This window comes from Leptodactylus fuscus, chromosome 10 (assembly GCF_031893055.1).
Source record: "Leptodactylus fuscus isolate aLepFus1 chromosome 10, aLepFus1.hap2, whole genome shotgun sequence".
NCBI classification, from domain to species: Eukaryota; Metazoa; Chordata; class Amphibia; order Anura; family Leptodactylidae; genus Leptodactylus; species Leptodactylus fuscus.
The window spans coordinates 79,412,560-79,428,463 of NC_134274.1; positions in this window are offsets into that span (position 1 = coordinate 79,412,560).

Here is a 15,904-nt window from a genome sequence, read left to right on the forward strand (position 1 = left end):
AAATAGCCAATCATGTAACCCCGTGATTTGTAAATAGCCAATCATGTAACCCCGTGATTTGTAAATAGCCAGTCATGTAACCCTGTGATTTGTAAATAGCCAATCATGTAACCCCGTGATTTGTAAATAGCCAATCATGTAACCCCGTGATTTGTAAATAGCCAATCATGTAACCCCGTGATTTTTACATAGCCAATCATGTAACCCTGTGATTTGTAAATAGCCAATCATGTAACCCCGTGATTTGAACGTAGCCAATCATGTAACCCCGTGATTTGTACATAGCCAATCATGTAACCCCGTGATTTGTAAATAGCCAATCATGTAACCCCGTGATTTGTACATAGCCAATCATGTAACCCCGTGATTTTTAAATAGCCAATCATGTAACCCCGTGAATTGTACATAGCCAATCATGTAACCACATGATTATTAAATAGCCAATCATGTAACCCCGTGATTTGTAACTATCCAATCATGTAACCACGTGATTTACATAGCCAATCATGTAACCCCGTGAGTTGTACATAGCCAATCCTGTAACCCCGTGATTCGTACTTAGCCAATCATGTGTCCCCGTGATTTTTATATAGCCAATGATGTAACCCCGTGATTTTTAAATAGCCAATCATGTAACCACGTGATTTGTACATAACCAATCATGTAACCCCCGGATTTGTAAATAGCCAATCATGTAACCCCGTGATTTGTAAATAGCCAATCATGTAACCCCGTGATTTGTAAATAGCCAATCATGTAACCCCGTGATTTTTAAATAGCCAATCATGTAACCCCGTAATTTGTACATAGCCAATTATGTAACCCCGTGATTTGTAAATAGCCAATCATGTAACCCGTGATTTGTAAATAGCCAATCATGTAACGCCGTGATTTTTAAATAGCCAATCATGTAACCCCGTGATTTGTAAATAGCCAATCATGTAACCCCGTGATTTGAACGTAGCCAATCATGTAACCCCGTGATTTGTAAATAGCTAATCATGTAACCCCGTGATTTGTAAATAGCCAATCATGTAACCCCGTGATTTGTAAATAGCCAATCATGTAACCCCATGATTTTTACATAGCTAATCATGTAACCCCGTGATTTGTAAATAGCCATTCATGTAAACCCGTGATTTTTACATAGCCAATCATGTAACCCCGTGATTTGTACATAGCCAATCATGTAACCCCGTGATTTGTAAATAGCTAATCATGTAACCCCGTGATTTGTACATAGCCAATCATGTAACCCCGTGATTTTTAAATAGCCAATCATGTAACCCCGTGATTTGTAAATAGCCAATCATGTAACCCCGTGAATTGTAAATAGCCAATCATGTAACCCCGTGATTTTTAAATAGCCAATCATGTAACCCCGTAATTTGTACATAGCCAGTCATGTAACACCGTGATTTGTAAATAGCCAGTCATGTAACCCTTTGATTTGTAAATAGCCAATCATGTAACCCCATGATTTGTAAATAGCCAGTCATGTAACCCTGTGATTTGTAAATAGCCAATCATGTAACCCTGTGATTTTTAAATAGCCAATCATGTAACCCCGTGATTTGTACATAGCCAATCATGTAACCCCGTGATTTGTAAATAGCCAATCATGTAACCCCGTGATTTGTACATAGCCAATCATGTAACCCCGTGATTTGTAAATAGCCAATCATGTAACCCCGTGATTTGTAAATAGCCAATCATGTAACCCCGTGATTTGTACATAGCCAATCATGTAATCCCGTGATTTGTAAATAGCCTATCATGTAACCCCGTGATTTGAACGTAGCCAATCATGTAACCCCGTGATTTGTAAATAGTCAATCATGTAACCCCGTGATTTGTAAATAGCCAGTCATGTAACCCTGTGATTTGTAAATAGCCAATCATGTAACCCTGTGATTTGTAAATAGCCAATCATGTAACCCGTGATTTGTAAATAGCCAATCATGTAACCCCGTGATTTTTAAATAGCCAATCATGTAACCCCGTGATTTATAAATAGCCAATCATGTAACCCCGTGATTTGTACATAGCCAATCATGTAACCCCGTGATTTGTAAATAGCCAGTCATGTAACCCTATGATTTGTAAATGGCCAATCATGTAACCCCGTGATTTGTAAATAGCCAATCATGTAACCCCGTGATTTGTAAATAGCCAATCATGTAACCCCGTGATTTGTACCTAGCCAATTATGTAACCCCGTGATTTGTAAATAGCCAATCATGTAACCCCGTGATTTGTAAATAGCCAATCATGTAACCCCGTGATTTGTACATAGCCAATCATGTAATCCCGTGATTTGTAAATAGCCTATCATGTAACCTCGTGATTTGAACGTAGCCAATCATGTAACCCCGTGATTTGTAAATAGTCAATCATGTAACCTCGTGATTTGTAAATAGCCAGTCATGTAACCCTGTGATTTGTACATAGCCAATCATGTAATCCCGTGATTTGTAAATAGCCTATCATGTAACCCCGTGATTTGAACGTAGCCAATCATGTAACCCCGTGATTTGTAAATAGTCAATCATGTAACCCCGTGATTTGTAAATAGCCAGTCATGTAACCCTGTGATTTGTAAATAGCCAATCATGTAACCCTGTGATTTGTAAATAGCCAATCATGTAACCCGTGATTTGTAAATAGCCAATCATGTAACCCCGTGATTTTTAAATAGCCAATCATGTAACCCCGTGATTTATAAATAGCCAATCATGTAACCCCGTGATTTGTACATAGCCAATCATGTAACCCCGTGATTTGTAAATAGCCAATCATGTAACCCCGTGATTTGTAAATAGCCAATCATATAACCCCGTGATTTGTACATAGCCAATCATGTAATCCCGTGATTTGTAAATAGCCTATCATGTAACCCCGTGATTTGAACGTAGCCAATCATGTAACCCCGTGATTTGTAAATAGTCAATCATATAACCCCGTGATTTGTAAATAGCCAATCATGTAACCCCGTGATTTGTACATAGCCAATCATGTAACCCCGTGATTTGTAAATAGCCAATCATATAACCCCGTGATTTGTTCATAGCCAATCATGTAACCCCATGATTTGTAAATAGCCAATCATGTAACCCCGTGATTTGTACATAGCCAATCATGTAACCCCGTGATTTGTAAATAGCCAATCATATAAACCTGTGATTTGTACATAGCCAATCATGTAACCCCGTGATTTGTAAATAGCCAATCATGTAACCCCGTGATTTTAAAATAGCCAATCATGTAACCCCGTGATTTTTAAATAGCCAATCATGTAACCCCGTGATTTGTAAATAGCCAGTCATGTAACCCTGTGATTTGTAAATAGCCAATCATGTAACCCCGTGATTTGTAAATAGCCAATCATGTAACCCCGTGATTTTTAAATAGCCAATCATGTAACCCCGTGATTTGTAAATAGCCAGTCATGTAACCCCGTGATTTGTAAATAGCCAATCATGTAACCCCGTGATTTTTACATAGCCAATCATGTAACCCTGTGATTTGTAAATAGCCAATCATGTAACCCCGTGATTTGAACGTAGCCAATCATGTAACCCCGTGATTTGTACATAGCCAATCATGTAACCCCGTGATTTGTAAATAGCCAATCATGTAACCCCGTGATTTGTACATAGCCAATCATGTAACCCCGTGATTTGTAAATAGCCAATCATGTAACCCCGTGATTTGTAAATAGCCAATCATGTAACCCCGTGAATTGTACATAGCCAATCATGTAACCACGTGATTATTAAATAGCCAATCATGTAACCCCGTGATTTGTAACTATCCAATCATGTAACCACGTGATTTACATAGCCAATCATGTAACCCCGTGAGTTGTACATAGCCAATCATGTAACCCCGTGATTCGAACTTAGCCAATCATGTGTCCCCGTGATTTTTATATAGCCAATGATGTAACCCCGTGATTTTTAAATAGCCAATCATGTAACCACGTGATTTGTACATAACCAATCATGTAACCCCCGGATTTGTAAATAGCCAATCATGTAACCCCGTGATTTGTAAATAGCCAATCATGTAACCCCGTGATTTGTAAATAGCCAATCATGTAACCCCGTGATTTGTACATAGCCAATCATGTAACCCCGTGATTTGTAAATAGTCAATCATGTAACCCCGTGATTTGTAAATAGCCAATCATGTAACCCCGTGATTTGTAAATAGCCAATCATGTAACCCCGTGATTTTTAAATAGCCAATCATGTAACCCCGTAATTTGTACATAGCCAATCATGTAACCCCGGGATTTGTAAATAGCCAATCATGTAACCCCGTGATTTGTAAATAGCCAATCATGTAACCCCGTGATTTGTAAATAGCCAATCATGTAACCCCGTGATTTGTACATAGCCAATTATGTAACCCCGTGATTCGTACTTAGCCAATCATGTGTCCCCCTGATTTGTAAATAGCCAATCATGTAACCCCGTAATTTGTAAATAGCCAATCATGTAACCCCGTGATTTTAAAATAGTCAATCATGTAACCCCGTGATTTTTAAATAGCCAATCATGTAACCCCGTGATTTGTAAATAGCCAATCATGTAACCCCGTGATTTGTAAATAGCCAGTGATGTAACCCTGTGATTTGTAAATAGCCAATCATGTAACCCCGTGATTTCTAAATAGCCAATCATGTAACCCCGTGATTTGTAAATAGCCAATCATGTAACCCCGTGATTTGTACATAGCCAATCATGTAACCCTGTGATTTGTACATAGCCAATCATGTAACCCCGTGATTTGAACGTAGCCAATCATGTAACCCCGTGATTTGTACATAGCCAATCATGTAACCCCGTGATTTGTAAATAGCCAATCATGTAACCCCGTGATTTGTTTCATAGCCAATCATGTAACCCCGTGATTTGTAAATAGCCAATCATGTAACCCCGTGAATTGTACATAGCCAATCATGTAACCACGTGATTTAGAAATAGCCAATCATGTAACCCCGTGAGTTGTACATAGCCAATCATGTCACCCCGTGATTCGTACTTAGCCAATCATGTGTCCCCGTGATTTTTATATAGCCAATGATGTAACCCCGTGATTTTTAAATAGCCAATCATTTAACCCCCGGATTTGTAAATAGCTAATCATGTAACCCCGTGATTTATAAATAGCCAATCATGTAACCCTGTGATTTGTAAATAGCCAATCATGTAACCCCGTGATTTGTAAATAGCCAATCATGTAACCCCGTGATTTGTAAATAGCCAATCATGTAACCCCGTAATTTGTACATAGCCAATCATGTAACCCCGTGATTTGTAAATAGCTAATCATGTAACCCCGTGATTTTTAAATAGCCAATCATGTAACCCCGTAATTTGTACATATCCAATCATGTAACCCCGTGATTTTTAAATAGCCAGTCATGTAACCCCCGGATTTGTAAATAGCTAATCATGTAACCCCGTGATTTGTAAATAGCCAATCATGTAACCCCGTGATATGTAAATTGCCAATCATGTAACCCTGTGATTTGTAAATAGCCAATCATGTAACCCCATGATTTGTAAATAGCCAATCATGTAACCCGTGATTTGTAAATAGCCAATCATGTAACCCCGTGATTTTTAAATAGCCAATCATTTAACCCCGTGATTTGTAAATAGTCAATCATGTAACCCCGTGATTTGTACATAGCCAATCATGTAACCCCGTGATTTGTAAATAGCCAATCATGTAACCCCGTGATTTGTAAATAGCCAATCATGTAACTCCGTGATTTGTAAATATCCAATCATGTAACCCCGTGACTTGTAAATAGCTAATCATGTAACCCCGTGATTTGTAAATAGCCAATCATGTAACCCCGTGATTTGTAAATAGCCAATCATGTAACCCCGTGATTTATAAATAGCCAATCATGTAACCCCATGATTTTTACATAGCCATTCATGTAACCCCGTGATTTTTACATAGACAATCATGTAACCCCGTGATTTGTAAATAGCTAATCATGTAACCCCATGATTTGTACATAGCCAATCAATTAACCCCGTGATTTGTAAATAGCCAATCATGTAACCCCGTGATTTGAACGTAGCCAATCATGTAACCCCGTGATTTGTAAATAGCCAATCATGTAACCCCGTGATTTGTAAATAGCCAATCATGTAACCCCGTGATTTGTAAACAGCCAATCATGTAACCCCGTGATTTTTAAATAGCCAATCATGTAACCCTGTGATTATTAAATAGCCAATCATGTAACCCCGTAATTTGTACATAGCCAATCATGTAACACCGTGATTTGTAAATAGCCAATCATGTAACCCCGTGATTTGTAAATAGCCAATCATGTAACCCGTGATTTGTAAATAGCTAATCATGTAACCACGTGATTTGTACATAGCCAATCATGTAACCCCCGGATTTGTAAATAGCCAATCATGTAACCCCATGATTTGTAAATAGCCAGTCATGTAACCCTGTGATTTGTAAATAGCCAATCATGTAACCCCGTGATTTGTAAATAGCCAATTATGTAACCCGTGATTTGTAAATAGCCAATCATGTAACCCCGTGATTTTTAAATAGCCAATCATGTAACCCCGTGATTTGTAAATAGCCAATCATGTAACCCCGTGATTTGTACATAGCCAATCATGTAACCCCGTGATTTGTAAATAGCCAATCATGTAACCCCGTGATTTGAACGTAGCCAATCATGTAACCCCGTGATTTGTAAATAGCCAATCATGTAACCCCGTGATTTGTAAGTAGCCAATCATGTAACCCCGTGATTTGTAAATAGCCAATCATGTAACCCCATGATTTTTACATAGCCAATCATGTAACCCCGTGATTTGTAAATAGCCAATCATGTAACCCCGTGATTTTACATAGCCAATCATGTAACCCCGTGATTTGTACATAGCCAATCATGTAACCCCGTGATTTGTAAATAGTTAATCATGTAACCCCGTGATTTGTACATAGCCAATCATGTAACCCCGTGATTTGTAAATAGCCAATCATGTAACCCCGTGATTTGTACATAGCCAATCATGTAACCCCGTGATTTGTAAATAGCTAATCATGTAACCCCGTGATTTGTACATAGCCAATCATGTAACCCCGTGATTTGAACATAGCCAATCATGTAACCCCGTGATTTGTAAATAGCCAATCATGTAACCCCGTGATTTGAACGTAGCCAATCATGTAACCCCGTGATTTGTAAATAGCCAATCATGTAACCCCGTGATTTGTAAATAGCCAATCATGTAACCCCGTGATTTTTAAATAGCCAATCATGTAACCCCGTAATTTGTACATAGCCAATCATGTAACACCGTGATTTGTAAATAGCCAATCATGTAACCCCATGATTTTTACATAGCCAATCATGTAACCCCGTGATTTGTAAATAGCCAATCATGTAACCCCGTGATTTGTGCATAGCCAATCATGTAACCCCGTGATTTGTAAATGGCTAATCATGTAACCCCGTGAATTGTAAATAGCCAATCATGTAACCCCGTGATTTGTAAATAGCCAATCATGTAACCCCATTATTTTTACATAGCCAATCATGTAACCCCGTGATTTGTAAATAGCCAATCATGTAACCCCGTGATTTTTACATAGCCAATCATGTAACCCCGTGATTTGTACATAGCCAATCATGTAACCCCGTGATTTGTAAATAGCTAATCATGTAACCCCGTGATTTGTACATAGCCAATCATGTAACCCCGTGATTTGTAAATAGCCAATCATGTAACCCCGTGATTTGAACGTAGCCAATCATGTAACCCCGTGATTTGTAAATAGCTAATCATGTAACTCCGTGATTTTTAAATAGCCAATCATGTAACCCCGTGATTTGTAAATAGCCAATCATGTAACCCCATGATTTGTAAATAGCCAATCATGTAACCCCATGATTTTTACATAGCCAGTCATGTAACCCCGTGATTTGTAAATAGCCATTCATGTAACCCCGTGATTTTTACATAGCCAATCATGTAACCCCGTGATTTGTACATAGCCAATCATGTAACCCCGTGATTTGTAAATAGCTAATCATGTAACCCCGTGATTTGTACATAGCAAATCATTTAACCTCGTGATTTGTAAATAGCCAATCATGTAACCCCGTGATTTTAACGTAGCCAATCATGTAACCCCGTGATTTGTAAATAGCCAATCATGTAACCCCGTGATTTGTAAATAGCCAATCATGTAACCCCGTGATTTGTAAATAGCCAATCATGTAACCCCGTGATTTGTAAATAGCCAATCATGTAACCCCGTGATTTTTAAATAGCCAATCATGTAACCCCGTAATTTGTACATAGCCAATCATGTAACACCGTGATTTGTAAATAGCCAGTCATGTAACCCTTTGATTTGTAAATAGCCAATCATGTAACCCCGTGATTTGTAAACAGCCAATCATGTAACCCGTGATTTGTAAATAGCCAATCATGTAACCCCGTGATTTTTAAATAGCCAATCATGTAACCCCCGGATTTGTAAATAGCTAATCATGTAACCCCGTGATTTGTAAATAGCCAATCATGTAACCCCGTGATTTGTAAATAGCCAATCATGTAACCCCGTGATTTGTAAATAGCCAATCATGTAACCCCGTGATTTTTAAATAGCCAATCATGTAACCCCGTAATTTGTACATAGCCAATCATGTAACCCCGTGATTTGTAAATAGCCAATCATGTAACCCCATGATTTTTAAATAGCCAATCATGTAACCCCGTAATTTGTACATAGCCAATCATGTAACCCCGTGATTTTTAAATAGCCAATCATGTAACCCCCGGATTTGTAAATAGCTAATCATGTAACCCCGTGATTTGTAAATAGCCAATCATGTAACCCCGTGATATGTAAATAGCCAATCATGTAACCCTGTGATTTGTAAATAGCCAATCATGTAACCCCATGATTTGTAAATAGCCAATCATGTAACCCGTGATTTGTAAATAGCCAATCATGTAAACCCGTGATTTTTAAATAGCCAATCATTTAACCCCGTGATTTGTAAATAGCCAATCATATAACCCCGTGATTTGTACATAGCCAATCATGTAACCCCGTGATTTGTAAATAGCCAATCATGTAACCCCGTGATTTGTACATAGCCAATCATGTAACCCCGTGATTTGTAAATAGCCAATCATGTAACTCCGTGATTTGTAAATAGCCAATCATTTAACCCCGTGATTTGTAAATAGCTAATCATGTAACCCCGTGATTTGTAAATAGCCAATCATGTAACCCCGTGATTTGTAAATAGCCAATCATGTAACCCCGTGATTTATAAATAGCCAATCATGTAACCCCATGATTTTTACATAGCCATTCATGTAACCCCGTGATTTTTACATAGACAATCATGTAACCCCATGATTTGTAAATAGCTAATCATGTAACCCCATGATTTGTACATAGCCAATCATTTAACCCCGTGATTTGTAAATAGCCAATCATGTAACCCCGTGATTTGTAAATAGCCAATTATGTAACCCGTGATTTGTAAATAGCCAATCATGTAACCCCGTGATTTTTAAATAGCCAATCATGTAACCCCGTGATTTGTAAATAGCCAATCATGTAACCCCGTGATTTGTACATAGCCAATCATGTAACCCCGTGATTTGTAAATAGCCAATCATGTAACCCCGTGATTTGAACGTAGCCAATCATGTAACCCCGTGATTTGTAAATAGCCAATCATGTAACCCCGTGATTTGTAAGTAGCCAATCATGTAACCCCGTGATTTGTAAATAGCCAATCATGTAACCCCATGATTTTTACATAGCCAATCATGTAACCCCGTGATTTGTAAATAGCCAATCATGTAACCCCGTGATTTTACATAGCCAATCATGTAACCCCGTGATTTGTACATAGCCAATCATGTAACCCCGTGATTTGTAAATAGTTAATCATGTAACCCCGTGATTTGTACATAGCCAATCATGTAACCCCGTGATTTGTAAATAGCCAATCATGTAACCCCGTGATTTGTACATAGCCAATCATGTAACCCCGTGATTTGTAAATAGCTAATCATGTAACCCCGTGATTTGTACATAGCCAATCATGTAACCCCGTGATTTGAACATAGCCAATCATGTAACCCCGTGATTTGTAAATAGCCAATCATGTAACCCCGTGATTTGAACGTAGCCAATCATGTAACCCCGTGATTTGTAAATAGCCAATCATGTAACCCCGTGATTTGTAAATAGCCAATCATGTAACCCCGTGATTTTTAAATAGCCAATCATGTAACCCCGTAATTTGTACATAGCCAATCATGTAACACCGTGATTTGTAAATAGCCAATCATGTAACCCCATGATTTTTACATAGCCAATCATGTAACCCCGTGATTTGTAAATAGCCAATCATGTAACCCCGTGATTTGTGCATAGCCAATCATGTAACCCCGTGATTTGTAAATGGCTAATCATGTAACCCCGTGAATTGTAAATAGCCAATCATGTAACCCCGTGATTTGTAAATAGCCAATCATGTAACCCCATTATTTTTACATAGCCAATCATGTAACCCCGTGATTTGTAAATAGCCAATCATGTAACCCCGTGATTTTTACATAGCCAATCATGTAACCCCGTGATTTGTACATAGCCAATCATGTAACCCCGTGATTTGTAAATAGCTAATCATGTAACCCCGTGATTTGTACATAGCCAATCATGTAACCCCGTGATTTGTAAATAGCCAATCATGTAACCCCGTGATTTGTAAATAGCCAATCATGTAACCCCGTGATTTGTAAATAGCCAATCATGTAACCCCGTGATTTGTAAAAAGCTAATCATGTAACCCCGTGATTTGTAAATAGCCAATCATGTAACCCCGGGATTTGTAAATAGCCAATCATGTAACCCGTGATTTGTAAATAGCCAATCATGTAACCCCGTGATTTTTAAATAGCCAATCATGTAACCCCGTAATTTGTACATAGCCAATCATGTAACCCCGTGATTTGTAAATAGCCAATCATGTAACCCCGTGATTTGAACGTAGCCAATCATGTAACCCCGTGATTTGTAAATAGCTAATCATGTAACTCCGTGATTTTTAAATAGCCAATCATGTAACCCCGTGATTTTTAAATAGCCAATCATGTAACCCCGTAATTTGTACATAGCCAATCATGTAACCCCGTGATTTGTAAATAGCCAATCATGTAACCCCGTGATTTGAACGTAGCCAATCATGTAACCCCGTGATTTGTAAATAGCTAATCATGTAACTCCGTGATTTTTAAATAGCCAATCATGTAACCCCGTGATTTGTAAATAGCTAATCATGTAACCCCATGATTTGTAAATAGCCAATCATGTAACCCCATGATTTTTACATAGCTAGTCATGTAACCCCATGATTTGTAAATAGCCATTCATGTAACCCCGTGATTTTTACATAGCCAATCATGTAACCCCGTGATTTGTACATAGCCAATCATGTAACCCCGTGATTTGTAAATAGCTAATCATGTAACCCCGTGATTTGTACATAGCAAATCATTTAACCCCGTGATTTGTAAATAGCCAATCATGTAACCCCGTGATTTTAACGTAGCCAATCATGTAACCCCATGATTTGTAAATAGCCAATCATGTAACCCCTTGATTTGTAAATAGCCAATCATGTAACCCCGTGATTTGTAAATAGCCAATCATGTAACCCCGTGATTTGTAAATAGCCAATCATGTAACCCCGTGATTTTTAAATAGCCAATCATGTAACCCCGTAATTTGTACATAGCCAATCATGTAACACCGTGATTTGTAAATAGCCAGTCATGTAACCCTTTGATTTGTAAATAGCCAATCATGTAACCCCGTGATTTGTAAACAGCCAATCATGTAACCCGTGATTTGTAAATAGCCAATCATGTAACCCCGTGATTTTTAAATAGCCAATCATGTAACCCCCGGATTTGTAAATAGCTAATCATGTAACCCCGTGATTTGTAAATAGCCAATCATGTAACCCCGTGATTTGTAAATAGCCAATCATGTAACCCCGTGATTTGTAAATAGCCAATCATGTAACCCCGTGATTTTTAAATAGCCAATCATGTAACCCCGTAATTTGTACATAGCCAATCATGTAACCCCGTGATTTGTAAATAGCCAATCATGTAACCCCGTGATTTTTAAATAGCCAATCATGTAACCCCGTAATTTGTACATAGCCAATCATGTAACCCCGTGATTTTTAAATAGCCAATCATGTAACCCCCGGATTTGTAAATAGCTAATCATGTAACCCCGTGATTTGTAAATAGCCAATCATGTAACCCCGTGATATGTAAATAGCCAATCATGTAACCCTGTGATTTGTAAATAGCCAATCATGTAACCCCATGATTTGTAAATAGCCAATCATGTAACCCGTGATTTGTAAATAGCCAATCATGTAAACCCGTGATTTTTAAATAGCCAATCATTTAACCCCGTGATTTGTAAATAGCCAATCATGTAACCCCGTGATTTGTACATAGCCAATCATGTAACCCCGTGATTTGTAAATAGCCAATCATGTAACCCCGTGATTTGTACATAGCCAATCATGTAACCCCGTGATTTGTAAATAGCCAATCATGTAACCCCGTGATTTGTAAATAGCCAATCATGTAACTCCGTGATTTGTAAATAGCCAATCATTTAACCCCGTGACTTGTAAATAGCTAATCATGTAACCCCGTGATTTGTAAATAGCCAATCATGTAACCCCGTGATTTGTAAATAGCCAATCATGTAACCCCGTGATTTATAAATAGCCAATCATGTAACCCCATGATTTTTACATAGCCATTCATGTAACCCCGTGATTTTTACATAGACAATCATGTAACCCCGTGATTTATAAATAGCCAATCATGTAACCCCATGATTTGTACATAGCCAATCATTTAACCCCGTGATTTGTAAATAGCCAATCATGTAACCCCGTGATTTGAACGTAGCCAATCATGTAACCCCGTGATTTGTAAATAGCCAATCATGTAACCCCGTGATTTGTAAATAGCCAATCATGTAACCTCGTGATTTGTAAATAGCCAATCATGTAACCCCGTGATTTTTAAATAGCCAATCATGTAACCCCGTGATTATTAAATAGCCAATCATGTAACCCCGTAATTTGTACATAGCCAATCATGTAACACCGTGATTTGTAAATAGCCAATCATGTAACCCGTGATTTGTAAATAGCTAATCATGTAACCCCGTGATTTGTACATAGCCAATCATGTAACCCCCGGATTTGTAAATAGCCAATCATGTAACCCTATGATTTGTAAATAGCCAGTCATGTAACCCTGTGATTTGTAAATAGCCAATCATGTAACCCTGTGATTTGTAAATAGCCAATCATGTAACCCGTGATTTGTAAATAGCCAATCATGTAACCCCGTGATTTTTAAATAGCCAATCATGTAACCCCGTGATTTGTAAATAGCCAATCATGTAACCCCGTGATTTGTACATAGCCAATCATGTAACCCCGTGATTTGTAAATAGCCAATCATGTAACCCCGTGATTTGAACGTAGCCAATCATGTAACCCCGTGATTTGTAAATAGCCAATCATTTAACCCCGTGATTTGTAAGTAGCCAATCATTTAACCCCGTGATTTGTAAATAGCCAATCATGTAACCCCATGATTTTTACATAGCCAATCATGTAACCCCGTGACTTGTAAATAGCCAATCATGTAACCCCGTGATTTTACATAGCCAATCATGTAACCCCGTGATTTGTACATAGCCAATCATGTAACCCCGTGATTTGTAAATAGCTAATCATGTAACCCCGTTATTTGTACATAGCCAATCATGTAACCCCGTGATTTGTAAATAGCCAATCATGTAACCCCGTGATTTGTACATAGCCAATCATGTAACCCCGTGATTTGTAAATAGCCAATCATGTAACCCCGTGATTTGAACGTAGCCAATCATGTAACCCCGTGATTTGTAAATAGCCAATCATGTAACCCCGTGATTTGTAAATAGCCAATCATGTAACCCCGTGATTTTTAAATAGCCAATCATGTAACCCCATGATTTTTACATAGCCAATCATGTAACCCCGTGATTTGTAAATAGCCAATCATGTAACCCCGTGATTTTTACATAGCCAATCATGTAACCCCGTGATTTGTGCATAGCCAATCATGTAACCCTGTGATTTGTAAATGGCTAATCATGTAACCCCGTGAATTGTAAATAACCAATCATGTAACCCCGTGATTTGTAAATAGCCAATCATGTAACCACATTATTTTTACATAGCCAATCATGTAACCCCGTGATTTGTAAATAGCCAATCATGTAACCCCGTGATTTTTACATAGCCAATCATGTAACCCCGTGATTTGTACATAGCCAATCATGTAACCCCGTGATTTGTAAATAGCTAATCATGTAACCCCGTGATTTGTACATAGCCAATCATGTAACCCCGTGATTTGTAAATAGCCAATCATGTAACCCCGTGATTTGTAAATAGCCAATCATGTAACCCCGTGATTTGTAAATAGCCAATCATGTAACCCGTGATTTGTAAATAGCTAATCATGTAACCACGTGATTTGTACATAGCCAATCATGTAACCCCCGGATTTGTAAATAGCCAATCATGTAACCCCATGATTTGTAAATAGCCAGTCATGTAACCCCATGATTTTTACATAGCCAATCATGTAACCCCGTGATTTGTAAATAGCCAATCATGTAACCCCGTGATTTTTACATAGCCAATCATGTAACCCCGTGATTTGTGCATAGCCAATCATGTAACCCTGTGATTTGTAAATGGCTAATCATGTAACCCCGTGAATTGTAAATAACCAATCATGTAACCCCGTGATTTGTAAATAGCCAATCATGTAACCCCATTATTTTTACATAGCCAATCATGTAACCCCGTGATTTGTAAATAGCCAATCATGTAACCCCGTGATTTTTACATAGCCAATCATGTAACCCCGTGATTTGTACATAGCCAATCATGTAACCCCGTGATTTGTAAATAGCTAATCATGTAACCCCGTGATTTGTACATAGCCAATCATGTAACCCCGTGATTTGTAAATAGCCAATCATGTAACCCCGTGATTTGTAAATAGCCAATCATGTAACCCCGTGATTTGTAAATAGCCAATCATGTAACCCGTGATTTGTAAATAGCTAATCATGTAACCACGTGATTTGTACATAGCCAATCATGTAACCCCCGGATTTGTAAATAGCCAATCATGTAACCCCATGATTTGTAAATAGCCAGTCATGTAACCCTGTGATTTGTAAATAGCCAATCATGTAACCCTGTGATTTGTAAATAGCCAATCATGTAACCCGTGATTTGTAAATAGCCAATCATGTAACCCCGTGATTTTTAAATAGCCAATCATGTAACCCCGTGATTTGTAAATAGCCAATCATGTAACCCCGTGATTTGTACATAGCCAATCATGTAACCCCGTGATTTGTAAATAGCCAATCATGTAACCCCGTGATTTGAACGTAGCCAATCATGTAACCCCGTGATTTGTAAATAGCCAATCATGTAACCCCGTGATTTGTAAGTAGCCAATCATTTAACCCCGTGATTTGTAAATAGCCAATCATGTAACCACATGATTTTTACATAGCCAATCATGTAACCCCGTGATTTGTAAATAGCCAATCATGTAACCCCGTGATTTTACATAGCCAATCATGTAACCCCGTGATTTGTACATAGCCAATCATGTAACCCCGTGATTTGTAAATAGCTAATCATGTAACCCCAAGATTTGTAAATAGCCAATCATGTAACCCCGTG